The 13,806-nt window shown below is 40.9% G+C and overlaps 1 long non-coding RNA gene across 2 annotated transcripts in view; it reads right to left on the bottom strand.

The window, feature by feature from the left end:
* Window positions 1-5,769: 5,769 nt before the first annotated feature.
* LOC128784622 (uncharacterized) overlaps window positions 5,770-13,806 on the bottom strand; it is a 36,352-nt gene continuing 28,315 nt past the window's right edge. The window contains exons 3-4 of one of the 2 annotated variants that reach the window (XR_008429557.1): window positions 6,068-6,128; window positions 5,770-5,933 (exon numbers count right to left, since the gene is read on the bottom strand). This is a non-coding gene — a long non-coding RNA (uncharacterized LOC128784622). Of the gene's footprint in view, window positions 6,129-13,806 lie in introns of both variants that reach the window. The other variant, XR_008429556.1, reaches the window with a different exon arrangement.

Raw genomic sequence — 13,806 nt, 5'->3', positions numbered from 1 at the left:
TTCAATTACGAAGAACATTCAGCTTTAGCTCGTAATGTATGTCCCATATCAGCCAACGCTTTGCACAAGTGACCACAGAACAAAATGTTCAGTGAAAAAGTTTTAACTCTATGGCTTGTTTTTCTTCAGAGGAATTTGGTGTGGTGATGAACAGGTTGGGCTATGGGAAAGGCTCATTACATTACATTACATTCTCACAACGGTTAAGATTTCTAATCTCACAACAGTGAGACTTTAATTTTAGTGAATCCCAGCAATTATTTTCTTCAATATTCTTTTTAAACATACACTGTCCTATATATTTTTCAGATGGAGTGGTTAATAAGAGATCCCACATAGCCATTGCTCAGAACCACTGGTACAATTTGAGCATGCACAGATTAAAATACAATTAAAACCATAGTTGCCTCTTTGCAAGATTTATTGCAACACTTCAGATCTGGCCACTCCTCAGGAGCAAACTTCCTGAGAATGTTATACCCTGCTCCAAAAAGCAGCAATTCCCACCCAGTAGGAAGCAGTGGGCAGTCTTGGAAAAAAACAATGAATTTGTATCACAGATTAAATGTAGAGATTAAAGGATTAAAATTTTCTATCATGTAGTGCACACTTGGGTATTGAATAATTACATAAATGAGGAGAAAACAGTTGGAAAAGCAGGTCTTGAACTTTATTGTTATGACAGACAAGATGTGCCATTAAAATAGGTCTCTAATTTTAAGGGAAAAAATTATAATGAGAACAACACCTTGAGCAGTGGCACTGTGCAGTAGAAACAACATTAACTTGTCATAATATGTTGCTACTGTTGGCATGATTTTCTATTGAATACCAAAATAAATATGAGCTTCAGAATACACAGTATTACTGAAGTGCTTGGAATGCAACACTTGGGGAGCACCCCTAATGTGGATTTTCTGATTCCTCCTGTTAAGATGTAAATGATTGCCAGCCTCAGTTGCAGGTCACTATTTTGGGGTTTACCCACATTCTTGTCTTACAAATGACAAATCATGCCACTGCTTTTAAAAGTGCACACTCACAAATAAATTCCTCAGAAAAGGTGAGGCTTCAGCATAAAGCCAGCTGTGATCTGAATGAATGGGGGGAAAAAAACCTAAAACCCCCAAAACTTATTAAGATGCCATTTGCTACATTTAAATTGCAGTCCCTTTCTTCTTCTTCTTCATTTCAGTCATACTCTGCTTTCTGTGAGCAGGTACTGAGTCCTGATTTTGCTGAAGAATTTTGGACATCATTAGCATCACTGACTAACTCTTTTCATACTTCCTCGCCTTTTGCCATTTTTATAGTATGGGACATTTACGATGCTTGCTATGGCACTTTCTCTGTTCAGGCTCACAAAAATCGTTCTCAGCAGCTTCCACAGAGTGAAATCTTCTGTTGCTGGTCCAACAGTGCATGTGGTGGCAGGGGAGAGAAAAGATGGCAAAAGCTGACAGGGACAAATCCTGTGCAAGCATCTCCACATGCCTGGTCCTTCCATCTCTCTGAGCATCCCCTTTATTCTAAAGATGCTCCAAAAGTACAGAGACATTTTCAGATCAAGGATGGTTCCTTGTCTGTGCCTTTTCCTTAGTGAACTGACTGGATACTGAGTTTGTGGAACTGAGGTTTAGAGTACATGGTGCAGTGACAGCTCTCAAATGAAATGCGTGTTGTGGTAGGACTTTCGCTTCTGAATAATCATTCATCACAAAGAGTGATTAAGTGTCAGAGCTCATGACTCTTTTAGAAGCTTATTACTACTATCAGTGCATATAGCAGTGAAGGAATGTTTTCTTTTTTTCTTTTCTTCTCAACTCCTAAGAGTGAAAGCAAAATTGATTTGGGAAGTAGTTCATGTATATTGATATTAAATATTAACATGAAACACTTGATTTAGAAAGCTTTGGGTATTTCCAACATTATGTTACAGTCTTTGTTACTTTTGCTACAAAGTTCACAAACAGCCTTTCCAAGTGATCCAGTCATGTAAAAAATCATTCTGCTTTTGCAGTAAGGCTAAATCTGCTTTGCTAACTTCAATGTCACATTTCAGTAAACAGACTTCTTTTTTTATTGTTTCAGCATATTATCAATTTTCATTGAGGTGAGTGTTTTTAGTATATCTCTCCAGAGTATTAATCACCATTTACAATGTATTCTATCACACAACCTGCACCAATGCAGAAAAAAATGCATAAAACCATAGAATCATAGAATGGCCTTGGCTGGAAGGGGCCTTAAAGACCATATAATTCCAACACCCTGCCATGAACAGGGACACCTTCCACTAGACCAGGTTGCTCAGAGCCTCACCCAACCATACCTTGAACACCTCTGGGGATGCAGCAGCCACAGCTTCCCTGGGCAGCCTGTGCCAGTGCCTCACCACCTTCACAGTAAAGAATTTCTTCCTAATACCTAATCCAAACTCTCTTTCGGTTGGAATCCATTCCCCCTTCTCCTGTCTCTACACGCCCTTGTAAAAAGTCCCTCTCCATCATATCAGGGAAAAGCGAGAAACATTGAACTTGCTGGAGCTGCCTCTAACAGTCCGGTTTTTTTCATTTTCTGAGGGTGAGAAGATAAAGAAGGCAGGGAAGTGATGGAGTTCATCGCTTGTTTCTCCAGCCGCGATTCCCCCAAGCCAGCGGAGCGGCGCGGGCGGTGCAGTACCGCATCCTGCCGCAGGAGGGCGACAGCCGCACTGCCCCGCCCGTTCCCAGGCTGCGAGCGCAAACCCTCTGTTCAACTTCGGAGCCAAAAACAGCCCCCAAAACCACCAAAAACCACCAAAAACCCCTCTGAGAGCGCCCCAAAGGCACCAGGAGGATTCCGCCATGCCACAGTGAAACCTCGCGGGCTTGTCCAAGCGTTAGTATGCAAGTGGAGCCCTAAGAGATTCGTGTGAATAATACCAAAAAGGTCTAAGCCTCTTAGTGCTGCAGGAGTGGAAAATCCCATTTCAGACGTTTGTGCTCATAACTAGGAAAGAGGGGAATGAAGGGTTTTGGTTTTAAGCAGCCAAAGCGCCGTCCAACTGCAAGACAAGTGGGATGTAGCACTTAAGTAATGACTGTTTCGGTGTCAAGTTAAGTCCTAAAATGTACAGAGCTTTTTAATAAATTAGTAACATCGGGGTCTGCCCCATACCTAGCAAAAAAAAAAAGAGTGAAACAAAACAAAAAAGCATTTTCTAAAGTTAATAATAATAATCTATGATAAAATGTATAGTGAAACAATTCATAATAATAAATATTCCATTAAAATAATTGTGATTCAACTTTCTTGAGGTTTTTTTGGCCATTCTTAGACCAATTTTATTTATGAAAGTAAGAATCTCTGTATTTAAAGGTGTTAAGAGCTCATGTTCTTGCAAGTTTACTCAGTACAGCTGTTGAACTCTTAATTCTTCTTCTACTGCTCTAAGGAAAATTAAATGCTGCAGATGTTATCCTTTATAATGCCATATACACAGAATCAGTTCCTTATTTGCAGGGCAAGTTATTTATTTTTTCCTACTGATCTTCAGGGCAATCATGATCATTAGGCATTGCCAGGGTTAAATAAGCATGACCTAAAGTGATCACAATGAGAAGTTATGTGAAAGAGATATTCTCATGTCAATAAGTGGAAATCTAGGAACTGCACTTGAAATATTTCAAAAAAATCCCTCCCTTCAGATGCAAACATATTAAGAATACGAATGAAAAGGCAGAAATAGACCTGAAACCAAAACATTTCCTGTCTCTGAGATATATTTGAACTAGACAGTCTACATTATTAAAGATGCTAGTGGTCACAGATAATCAATAGGTTAAACATCATAAAATAAAGGAAGCAAAACCCAAAAACCAAAACGGCAACAAGACAAAAAAAACCCAAAAAACAAAAAAACCCAACCAACCAACCAAGCAAACAAAAAAAAAAAAAAAAAAAACAAACAAAAAAAAAAATGAATACTCTTATACTCTCTGAAAGTTTTACCCATTCCAGTTCCACGTGTCTGACCCTCTTCCACTCCACAGCAACAGCCCTGAGTGAGGACATGAACCCCTGGTGTGCCCTGGCAGCATTTCTGCAGCTGCAGCCTGGACAAGCCCACCTGCCAGGAATTCCCCTAAGGACAACTGCAAGGAGCTTAAGAAGATTTGCATCCATTCATAAAAGATCACTTTGCTTAAGATGAAGCCAATGTGTAAGGCTTGCAGGAACTTGGGATGATTTTAGGGCTATTGCCTGATTTTCTGGACTCCCAAGCCCATGCAATTCCCAGTTCTTATGGGGAAGGGGGGCACTGAACACCAAGTGCCTCATTGTTGGCCCTCATGGCAAGCAGAGGAGCCACTTCAGAGCAGTCCCTGCTTTCCAGAACCATTATTGCCTGACATTGTTTCACTCCACCAAGCTTTCCTCACCTCATGAAACCTCTCCTCCTCCCATCCCACAGAAAGGGAAAAGCACGACTCGAAAACCTTCAGTGGAGAACTATTGCCAAGGATTATTTGAAACTGAAGAGCGCTCTCTGTGCCATGATAAGTGCAAAATCCAACTTCATATCTCTTATCCCGTGCTGTAAATCCACTGTTACCCTCAACCTCTCTGATGCTTCCCATGCTTTTATAATTACCCTCTCAGATTTCCACTCAAACATGGGTTTTTCCTCAAACCTGCACACAATAAAGGTCCATGAAGCCAACAGAATGCTCCTCCAACTATCCCACAACCCCATTCCAGGGTCTCCTCCAGATCAAATTTCAGGATATCTGAGCATCTAAGAAGCAGTTGTTGTTACAAGACAATACCAACATCCCACAGCCAGCTTGTCACAAGCAGAGACTTTTTAACAATGAGAAAAAGAGAAACATCATGAAATTAAACAAAGAATTGGAATGTCACCCATCTTTATTATTCTTGTGTATAGCACCAGCCTCTTAGAAAAAGGTATGGCTCAAATAGATTTTATTTAAATACTGCAAATTAGAGAGCAGGAGCAATGCCACCAGTAAAATGTGGAAATTTGTATGACACATTTTGAAAATAAAGTTTTCAACCCTAGACCTCAAGGAGTTTTTCAGAGCTGCAGGTGGGAGCTGGGAACACTTGCCTACCTTTTTCATCTTAAAAAACTCTGAACACATCTTTAAACAGGAATAATTCAGAACTTCAGAGAGTATCTGAGCTCTTCTAGTAAGGAAAAACAACAGTAAGGAAGAAAATTTTGCCCAGTTATGTTTAAAGAGAAGAGAGTGTGGCACAGTAGCCACACATAAAACCAGTTAAACCCCACTTTTATCTGTCACACCCACCAGGCATTTTTATTCTGTACTCTTTCATTTATAGTAAGTGCACTTATTACTGGTTTTCAGTCTGTTTTCTTGCTAAGACATTATGTAACAGGAATTAAGGAGCCAGAGCTCTTTGAAGCATCCTCTGCACATAAGAAGACTCATTCACCAGGTTGTTAGACACAATGAAAGAACAGATGCATGAAACCAAGAGCACAATTCTCCTCCCCAGTCATCTGTTTCATCTCTCCCACCCATTTTTTGGTTATGGTCAGCAGAGTTTAAAGAGCTTCAGCTTTGTGAATCTTTGGGGTTTTTTTGAAGACATATTTTACTACCAATGTGTACAAAAGCAGCCACCCAAGGCAGAACGGAGTTTTTATTCTGAACTGTTGTACTGGTCCTTTAACTTTTTGTGACTCATAGCTCAAGTATTTGGGAATTCCCCTCTAAATATGAGTTTGACACACTTGCATTATTGAAAGTTATTTTATTCAAAAAGTAACAAAATGCAATATTCATGCAATACCCAGGTCTATATTTAACACCACACAATTGGATTTTTTTTTTCAATAAAGCTTCTAATTAAAGACAGATTAAAAAAATCGAGAACAAGGCTGAATAGCAGAAGTAGCAGCACTGAAAGAGACAATCACAGTGTTACACATCCAAGCAAGTGAGATTTTTTTTAACTATTCAAACAGTTTTAGAGCTGTTTACCTTCTTCCCCGGACCCCCCAGTTGCATGTAAGAGTACACAGCTTCTCTCTTACCTGTGTGCTCAAGTCCCTTCTTGGTGGGCTGGCTACTCATCAGGGATCACCTGACTAAAGCCTGGAAAGAAATTAAAATATAATCAGCTGACCACCCTTGCTCACTGGCTTCCAGCTTTAATGCTCCTCTCCACAGCACTTTGTCATGTGAGGCAGGACAGAACCAGCTGTCATTGCTTCAGAAAAAAGGGAAATGGGCCCCTCTGTTTCCACCTCCTTCCTTCCTCCTCACTCACTCTTTCCTATCTGTCCCTGCCTCCGACCTCCTCCCTTTCTCATTCTTCCACTTTGCTCATTCACTGCCCGCCTGGCTGGGGTCTCCCAGGGGAAGCCGCATTCCACAACGCACAAGCATTTCCCCTGCATCCCGAGGTTTCTCAACAGGCTGCCTACACATTTGTACTGGAGGGGAAAAAAAAAAAAAAAAAAAAAAAAAAAAAAAAAAAGGAAGAAAAAAATAAATCAGAGAAAAACGGAGAAAAGGCACCACATTCCACAACCCTCAGTCAGCCCTGGCAGACTACGAGACATTTTCAGTCACACAGCACAAAATGCATTAGTCAGAGCTGAAAGACCACACACTTTGTACCACTACCATGCTAACAGAGAATGGTCTGAGCACAGCTACAGGAAAAAGGAAAGGAGGGGTTCCTATTGGTGCTTCCATTTTACATGGGGTGGTCACCTAAATGTATGAAAAATCCGCAGGAAAAGGCCCAAAGTTGGCATTCCCAGCAGGAACAATGTGGACGTGGGCAGCGGGGAAAGCTCTCCGCTCACGCAGCCCGACCCTTGCCAAAAGGACTCCCCCTCCAGCAGGATGTGTTATCCCAAAGACTGCAAGACATTATCTAAATCAGAACTTCTATCTCCCCAATGGTTTGTTCGTAGGAAATACAAGCCTAGAAAAAGTGAAAGTAATACTGCATGATTCAGATTCCCCGAAACCACATACACTTTCAGTTCAGACTTCTCTCTTCTTCGCTGCTCCTTAACAGCTCTGCAGCTTTATCCATCTATGGAGTTTTGTTTCCTCTACTTACGCAGTTTCAGCCCTCCGTGTTCGCAGGGAATCTGATCAGCAAGAAACGAGAAGGGAGCTCGGCGTAAAAAAACCCCCTCCGTTCTCATCCCAATGACCTAATCACTCATCTATCTGCTCACTGCTTCCGTCCCCCACACGCACTTATCTCTCGCTTGAAGGCATTTTAGGAGCGAGGACACGGCTTGGGAGAAAACAGCGCTTCTAAAATCACATCAGAGAGGGACAGCGCTGCGAGGAGCACGCGTTTGTGTCCACTGGGAACAGCACCACGGAGCCCCCAGCCTCAAATTCCCTGCTCCCAGCCCCGAATTCCCTGCTCCCAGCCCCGAATTCCCTGCTCTCAGCTCCAAATTCCCGGCTCTCAGCCCCGAATTCCCTGCTCCCAGCCCCGAATTCCCTGCTCCCAGCCCCAAATTCCCTGCTCCTCATGGGACTATCCCTAACACACCCTGCCAAGACCCAGGGGCTTAACCCAGAGTCAGGGAAGTGTAGGGAGGCGGGGGGAAGATGGGGAGAGCCCTCAAGCGCCTGCACTGGAATTTCTCTTCAGGAAAGTCCATGCTTTAATGAAAGACTGATACTAGATACCACAAAGAAACTTTTATTTCTCTACACACATGACTCAGATGCATTTTCTATGTGGGTTGTGTGGTTGTGTTATGTTTCATCTTAAAAAACTGTTTCAAAGAGACCTTTAAACATTAGTTTTAAGAAAAACTCGATGTGTTTATGTACAGTGAGGGTTTTTAAACTGCCTTTTATTGCACAATGCTGTATAAAGCAGAGACACTAATGTCTGTTTTCATTATAGACATAATTTTAATCTAATACTAAACACAATAATCTGTAAAAATATTTATTTTAAGTTACATCCCTAAATAGTTCCCAGAAAAGTAAACAAACCGAACCCTTCAGCAAAACAGATCCCCTTAGTTACAATATTGCTATCTGTCCTCTTTTCTCATGTTCTCGATTTTGAAAATACATTTACTCACTGTATTATTGACTTAGATGCATTAGTTTATAAAATAAATGGTAGCTGCTGCTGTGCAGTATTTCAGCAGAGGAATGCTGTCCAGAACTGCCTCAGAGACTGAACACTGTCGCCATTATAACAAAAGCATTAAAATGAATAATTCATGAGCAAAGGAAGTACCCTACCATTAAAAGGCACCGAGTATTTAATGAATTGTCCAAAAGCTACCCCTTTTACTGCCCAGTTCCTCTTACTACTTAATTATGCTACATTTTTCTAAAATGGCATCAAGTAGTAATCAGCAGAAACATGCAGATCACTTGTAGGAGACTTTCCTGAGGAGTAAGAAATAAAAGCTAAAAATTGAGCCAGAGAGAGGGGGGGGGGGAAAAAGTGTTTATGTTGGATGATGGATATATTAAGGAAATGAGACTTCAGACTTGAAGGCTTTTCCAAATTGTGCTTTTGAATCTCGAAAAGGAAGAACATTGACAAATATTCTCTGCAAAAATAAAGGCAATCAGTTCTTTGCCTTTATCTGGTACCTTCCTTTTCAGGATCCCAAGGCATCATGAAAATGCTCAGGAATTAAAAATCCCCATTACTGAGGACTTTCAGAACTTTCCTCCTGTTTATAAGGCCTCAAGAAGACTAAATTATTTTCTCCAGGTCACACAGGAAGGCTTGGAGACTGAGGCAAGAATAGAGCTTCATCTCCTGGTTACCAGTCCTGTGCCCACTGAAAAGAGCAACTTCCTTGCTTTATGCTAACAAGCATCAAAAAGTTCAACAGTCCTGCAGGTTTTAACCTAATCAAATGAACAGTGGTGCACAGGCATTTTCTGCAGGGATAGAGGAAAATTCTGAACCACTAACCCCACAATACACCAGAATTATGTGCAAACTTAAGTTTTGAATAACATAGTTAAAGGAATTTGGCCTAGAGTAGCATCTGCTTATGTTTCCTTTATCTGCTGCACGAAACACACGTAGAGTGCATGGAAAGAGATTTATTTCTAACATACACTTTCAAACTTTCCAAGATATTCAAAATTGGTACACTAACATTAATAAGCTTCTCAGATTTCATTTGAACCAACATCCAGTTCTCAAAATTGAAGAAATTGCATCTCTAAGACATTTTGCCAATGGGACAGCATTCCATCATGCCGAGCAAAAGCCATCCTAAATATCTTTACTTACATGGGTCACTTTCTAGGTGTCCTACTCTCTCACACTATTGGGAAGAACTCAAACACAATTCTTATTCCAAGGCTCTCATTGCAACAAGTTCACCAATTATGTGGCAGCAAGCCCATTAATACTGAGATACAAAAACATGGCCCCAAGGCATCGTGGATGGAACGAAAACATGAAGTGTTACATTGCAAAATCAGACACTGTCACTGGTCAACACTAATGCTCCTGGGCTTTTTATTTTAAACCAGTTGGCTTCTTTGCAGAGCATTGGTAAGCAATGCTTTGATTGTGACTTTCCAATTTCTAGGGTTTTTTTCACTTTTTAAAAAATTTCAATAGCATCTATTTGAGAGAGATGCTCTTTTGATCCTGTATTAGATGGATGACTTTCATTCTGCCAAAAAAATTTGCCCTTCAGTCAACTCAGAGCTGCTCCCACAGCAAGTCCTTACAGGAATAAGGAAATGCTCTTTAACAGCTAGAACAATCTGTACAGTTAAACATATTTTTAGTCTTCAGTCCCCAAGGAACTGTGAGTAGAACTGAACTGCAAAACAAATATTAAAAACTCCCATAATTTGTTGTTAGATATAATTAATATAGCCCAGCTCACAGCAAGCAGGTTTATTGTAACTGATAGACTATTTCAGTACAAATGACCATTAAAGGTTTGATAACTTGTAGCAGGAAGAAAGAGGAGGAAATCCCACAAAATGTTTATGATAACTCTTCCAAAGATGGAAGAAGTTGTCTCTTTAAAAATTGCACCAAAAAAACCCAAGAAACCAATTAAAGAAAGAAATGCTATGAACACTTCAAGTTTATCTCCTTCAAAATATTTATCTTGAGTCAACATTACAGGAGAAATTCTGTGTTGACATAAACCAGTATGAGTGTGTCCACCAAACCAGCAACCTCCACCAGGGCATGCAGACTACTGAGTCACTACCTAAACACAAGTGTTCCAGAGAACAAATAGCATCAAATAAATTACTTCAGAGAAAACAATGAGAAAGATCACCACTACTTCTACTTGGAAGTAGGTGGGGAAAAAAAAAAAAAAAAGGAAGAAAAGAAAACAAAAAGTCATCATGTCTGTAATCAGAGAAAATTTCCAAGTGAAAGGAACTGAATCAGCATTTTGCTAATTGGACAGGAGGGAGAGGGAATGGAAAGAGACAGGAGAGACTTGTAGAGTAGTAACAATCAGATTGGTGCGTTGTTCAGTATGAACAACTGTCTCAAAACTACATTATGGCTGCAAGCAAGAATGAATGGAATTACATATATCAGTGTAATGATAAGGTGACAATCATGTACAAAAGAAAAAATAATATGAAATCACAGGTGAAAGAAGTGTTCAGCTATTTAAGAATAACCCATCTGATCTCAGTATGCCAGAAGTGTGGTCAGATAATGTAGACAAATTTATATCTAGGAGCTTAGATATGTTTAGAGAGTTTTGATATTTGTTTTACCTCCAGTGAGTGAATTTATGTTCCACATTACCACACTGTTGTTTCCTTGTATCAGCAGTGAACTACTCACAGACCTTTCAGTGCTACAGAGGAGCAGAACTTATTACCTAAGCCTTCTAAAATAAAAAAACCCATTTTTTAGGCATTAGTATAAATAAATTTTATAAATCAAAAAACAACTTTTAGAGAACATTTTGAGGGCTAAATAAACAGATGCAGATGGAAGACTAGTGAAGGTAATTTCCACCTTCTTTATGGTAAAGAAATACCTTGAAGGAGGCATGTCAGCACATCTACAAGATCACAAAAGAGTTTAGGTTGGAAAAAACCTCTGGAGGTCATCTGGTCCAACCCCTGTGCTCAAACAGGGGCACCTACAGACCATTGCCCAGGGCCACCTTCAGAGACCTTTTGAACACCTCCAAGGACAGAGACTCTACAACCTCTCTGGGCAACCTGTGCCAGCGCTCTGCCACCCTCACAGTGAAAAAGTGATTCCTAATGTTCAGATGGAGCCTCCTGTGCCTCAGCTTGGGGCCAGTGTCTCTGTTCCTGTCACTGTGCAACGCTGAGAAGAGCCTGGCTCTGTCTGCTTTGCAATGCCCCTTCAGGTATTTGAACACGTTTATGCTCCTCCCTCAAAGCCTTCTTTTCTCCAGGCACAACAGTCCCAGCTCTCTCAGCCTTTGCTCACAGGTGAGATGCTCCAGACCTTTCATCATTTCTGTGTCCCTTCAAGGGAAGTCCCTAGTAGCTCCATCTCTCCCTTACTGGAGAGTCCAAAACAGGACCCAACACTGCAGATCATCAGGGCTGAGCAGAGAGGAAGGATCACCTCAGGATCACCCAGGGATCCTCTTCCTTCACCTGCTGGGCAGCACTCCTCCTAACACAGCCCAGGGTGCAATCAGTCCTTTTCAAGGCAAGGGCACACTGCTGGCTTCTGCTCAGCTTGGTGTCCACCAGTCCCCCTGGGCCTTTTCTGGAGAGCTGCTTTCCAGCTGGTTATCCCTGGATGGCACAGGACTGTTCCTGCCCAGGGGCAGGATTTGTGCTTACCTCTGTAGGTCCTCCAGGAAAGGAAAAGTTGCATATTTGGACTAAGGTGCACACTGCTTTCATTGACACCATTATTTCTGTACTTTCAGATACAGGCTGGGCTTCCTGAAACAGGTTTTGTTTTCCTTCCCTTCCCTCCCCTGCCTGACAAGGAATCCTTCAGCCTCACTATTCTTTTCCTTTCTCTCAAATACCAGGTATTCCCTGGAGTAAAAAAGGTAAGATTTTAGTGACAGTTCATTTCTGTTACCTTGACATTTTCTGCCTCTTCCACAGTTTTCCAGCATTTTGAGAGAGTGGGCTTAGAACAGAAAACTTAGAAAGGAAATATATGTAAAACATTTCCATAATTAAAAGTAGTAAAGTTGCTGAGGTATTTGTTTGCAGGATGTTCTCATGGTGTTTTCCAACAGAACTAAAGCAGCAAAAGCTCTCTGAATTTGATGAACTGGTAGAGTCCCACTGCAGTCTCTGAAATGTCAAACTGTCATAGGAAGGACAGCAGAAAATGTTTTCTTTTGGGGCTTCTTATCAGACAATCTATTGCCAAAGGGGTAGCTACCAAACAAACAGCTTGTCTGACACAAACACAGTAACCACAAATTCTCTTCAGATTTCACAGGTGCAATTCAGTTCTTCCAGTCCAGTTTTCTGGTGCCATCTCTCCCGTGACCTCCTGCAGCCAGCTCTCCAAACTCCAGAGGGCTCAGGATCTGCCCCAGGGCTGCACACCCCATGCAAAGGCCTGGGACTCACTGCAGCACCTCAAAGAGCACTGAACAATGATGTGTAGGCACCAAAAGCCACCCTAAGCACCCCAAATTACAACGTGACTCCTTTTCATGTTCATATTTGAATCCTTTGAGCAAGATGTGTGTCCAAGACCCTAAATCTCTTTATCACATAAATGTATACGTTGCCTGTCCCAAAGTAAGAGCAATTATGCTCAGACATAAACCAGAAACTAAATATAATTCAACAAGACACAGAGGCAAATCTAGGCCACCTTACCACAGCATAAAAAGGGAAACAAACTGGTTTGTTTCCAAAATAGGAGAGCAAGTGATTTTTCTTACAGCACAAAGTTCACTGAGAACCCCTCAGACATTGGCAGCACAAAAAAAAAAAAAAAAAAAAAAAAAAAAAAAAAAAAACAGGCAAAACAGAACAGACACTGCCTCATATTCCCAATGAAATTTCATACATTCTGTCCCACAAAAATCATCACTTTGCCAGGGCTTGGATTTTCCTCACATCTTTTCCGGTGACTTCCATATTTCCAAATCCAGTTTTATACTCTGAAATATTTACAGACCCATGATCTTTCTAATTTAGGAAAAAAAAAAAGAAAAAAAAAGGAAAAACATCTTAAAATATTTCTTCTTTGCTATTAATACACTTCTGAAAACAATTAAAAGCCTCTCCAGAACATTTCTAAGAAAAATATGAACTCAATCACTTGGCTCAGAAAGGTGCAGGGCTATTGTAGCTCTGAAGTGGCTCCTCAGGGACCAGCACCACTTTAAGAATATTGACATTTATTCAGCTTCCTTAGAGAGGCCAATAAAGCACCAATAATTACTCTCATTTCTGCTGCAGTATTTTCAGGTGCTGCAGTTTCAGGCTTTGGTGCTGACATCTTTTGTTCGATACACGATATTAATTTGGGGATTTCGCTGTGAATGGACACCTTTAAAACCCCCTTTTGGGACTCAACGGCTACAATGTGACATGCTGTGAATAATCTCACTGTGCTGGATGTAGGCACACAAACAAGAGGACTGTAACAGCTCTCTCATACCTGGACTGCTCCTGTACAAGTGAATTTTTGTCCCATGTACACAAAACCAAGAAGAATATTTATTGCATGTGTCTATAGAAACATCTGCTTAGTATTTTTCAGCATACTTGTATCTTGTTACATCATCTCAAGCAATGATTACACTCAAAATGAAGAGTCCTGCAGTGATTCCTAGTAGAA

This window comes from Vidua chalybeata, chromosome 2, assembly GCF_026979565.1.
Source record: "Vidua chalybeata isolate OUT-0048 chromosome 2, bVidCha1 merged haplotype, whole genome shotgun sequence".
NCBI lineage: Eukaryota > Metazoa > Chordata > Aves > Passeriformes > Viduidae > Vidua > Vidua chalybeata.
The sequence above is the reverse complement of the archived record's forward strand: the minus strand, read 5'-3'. Positions and strand labels throughout refer to the sequence as shown.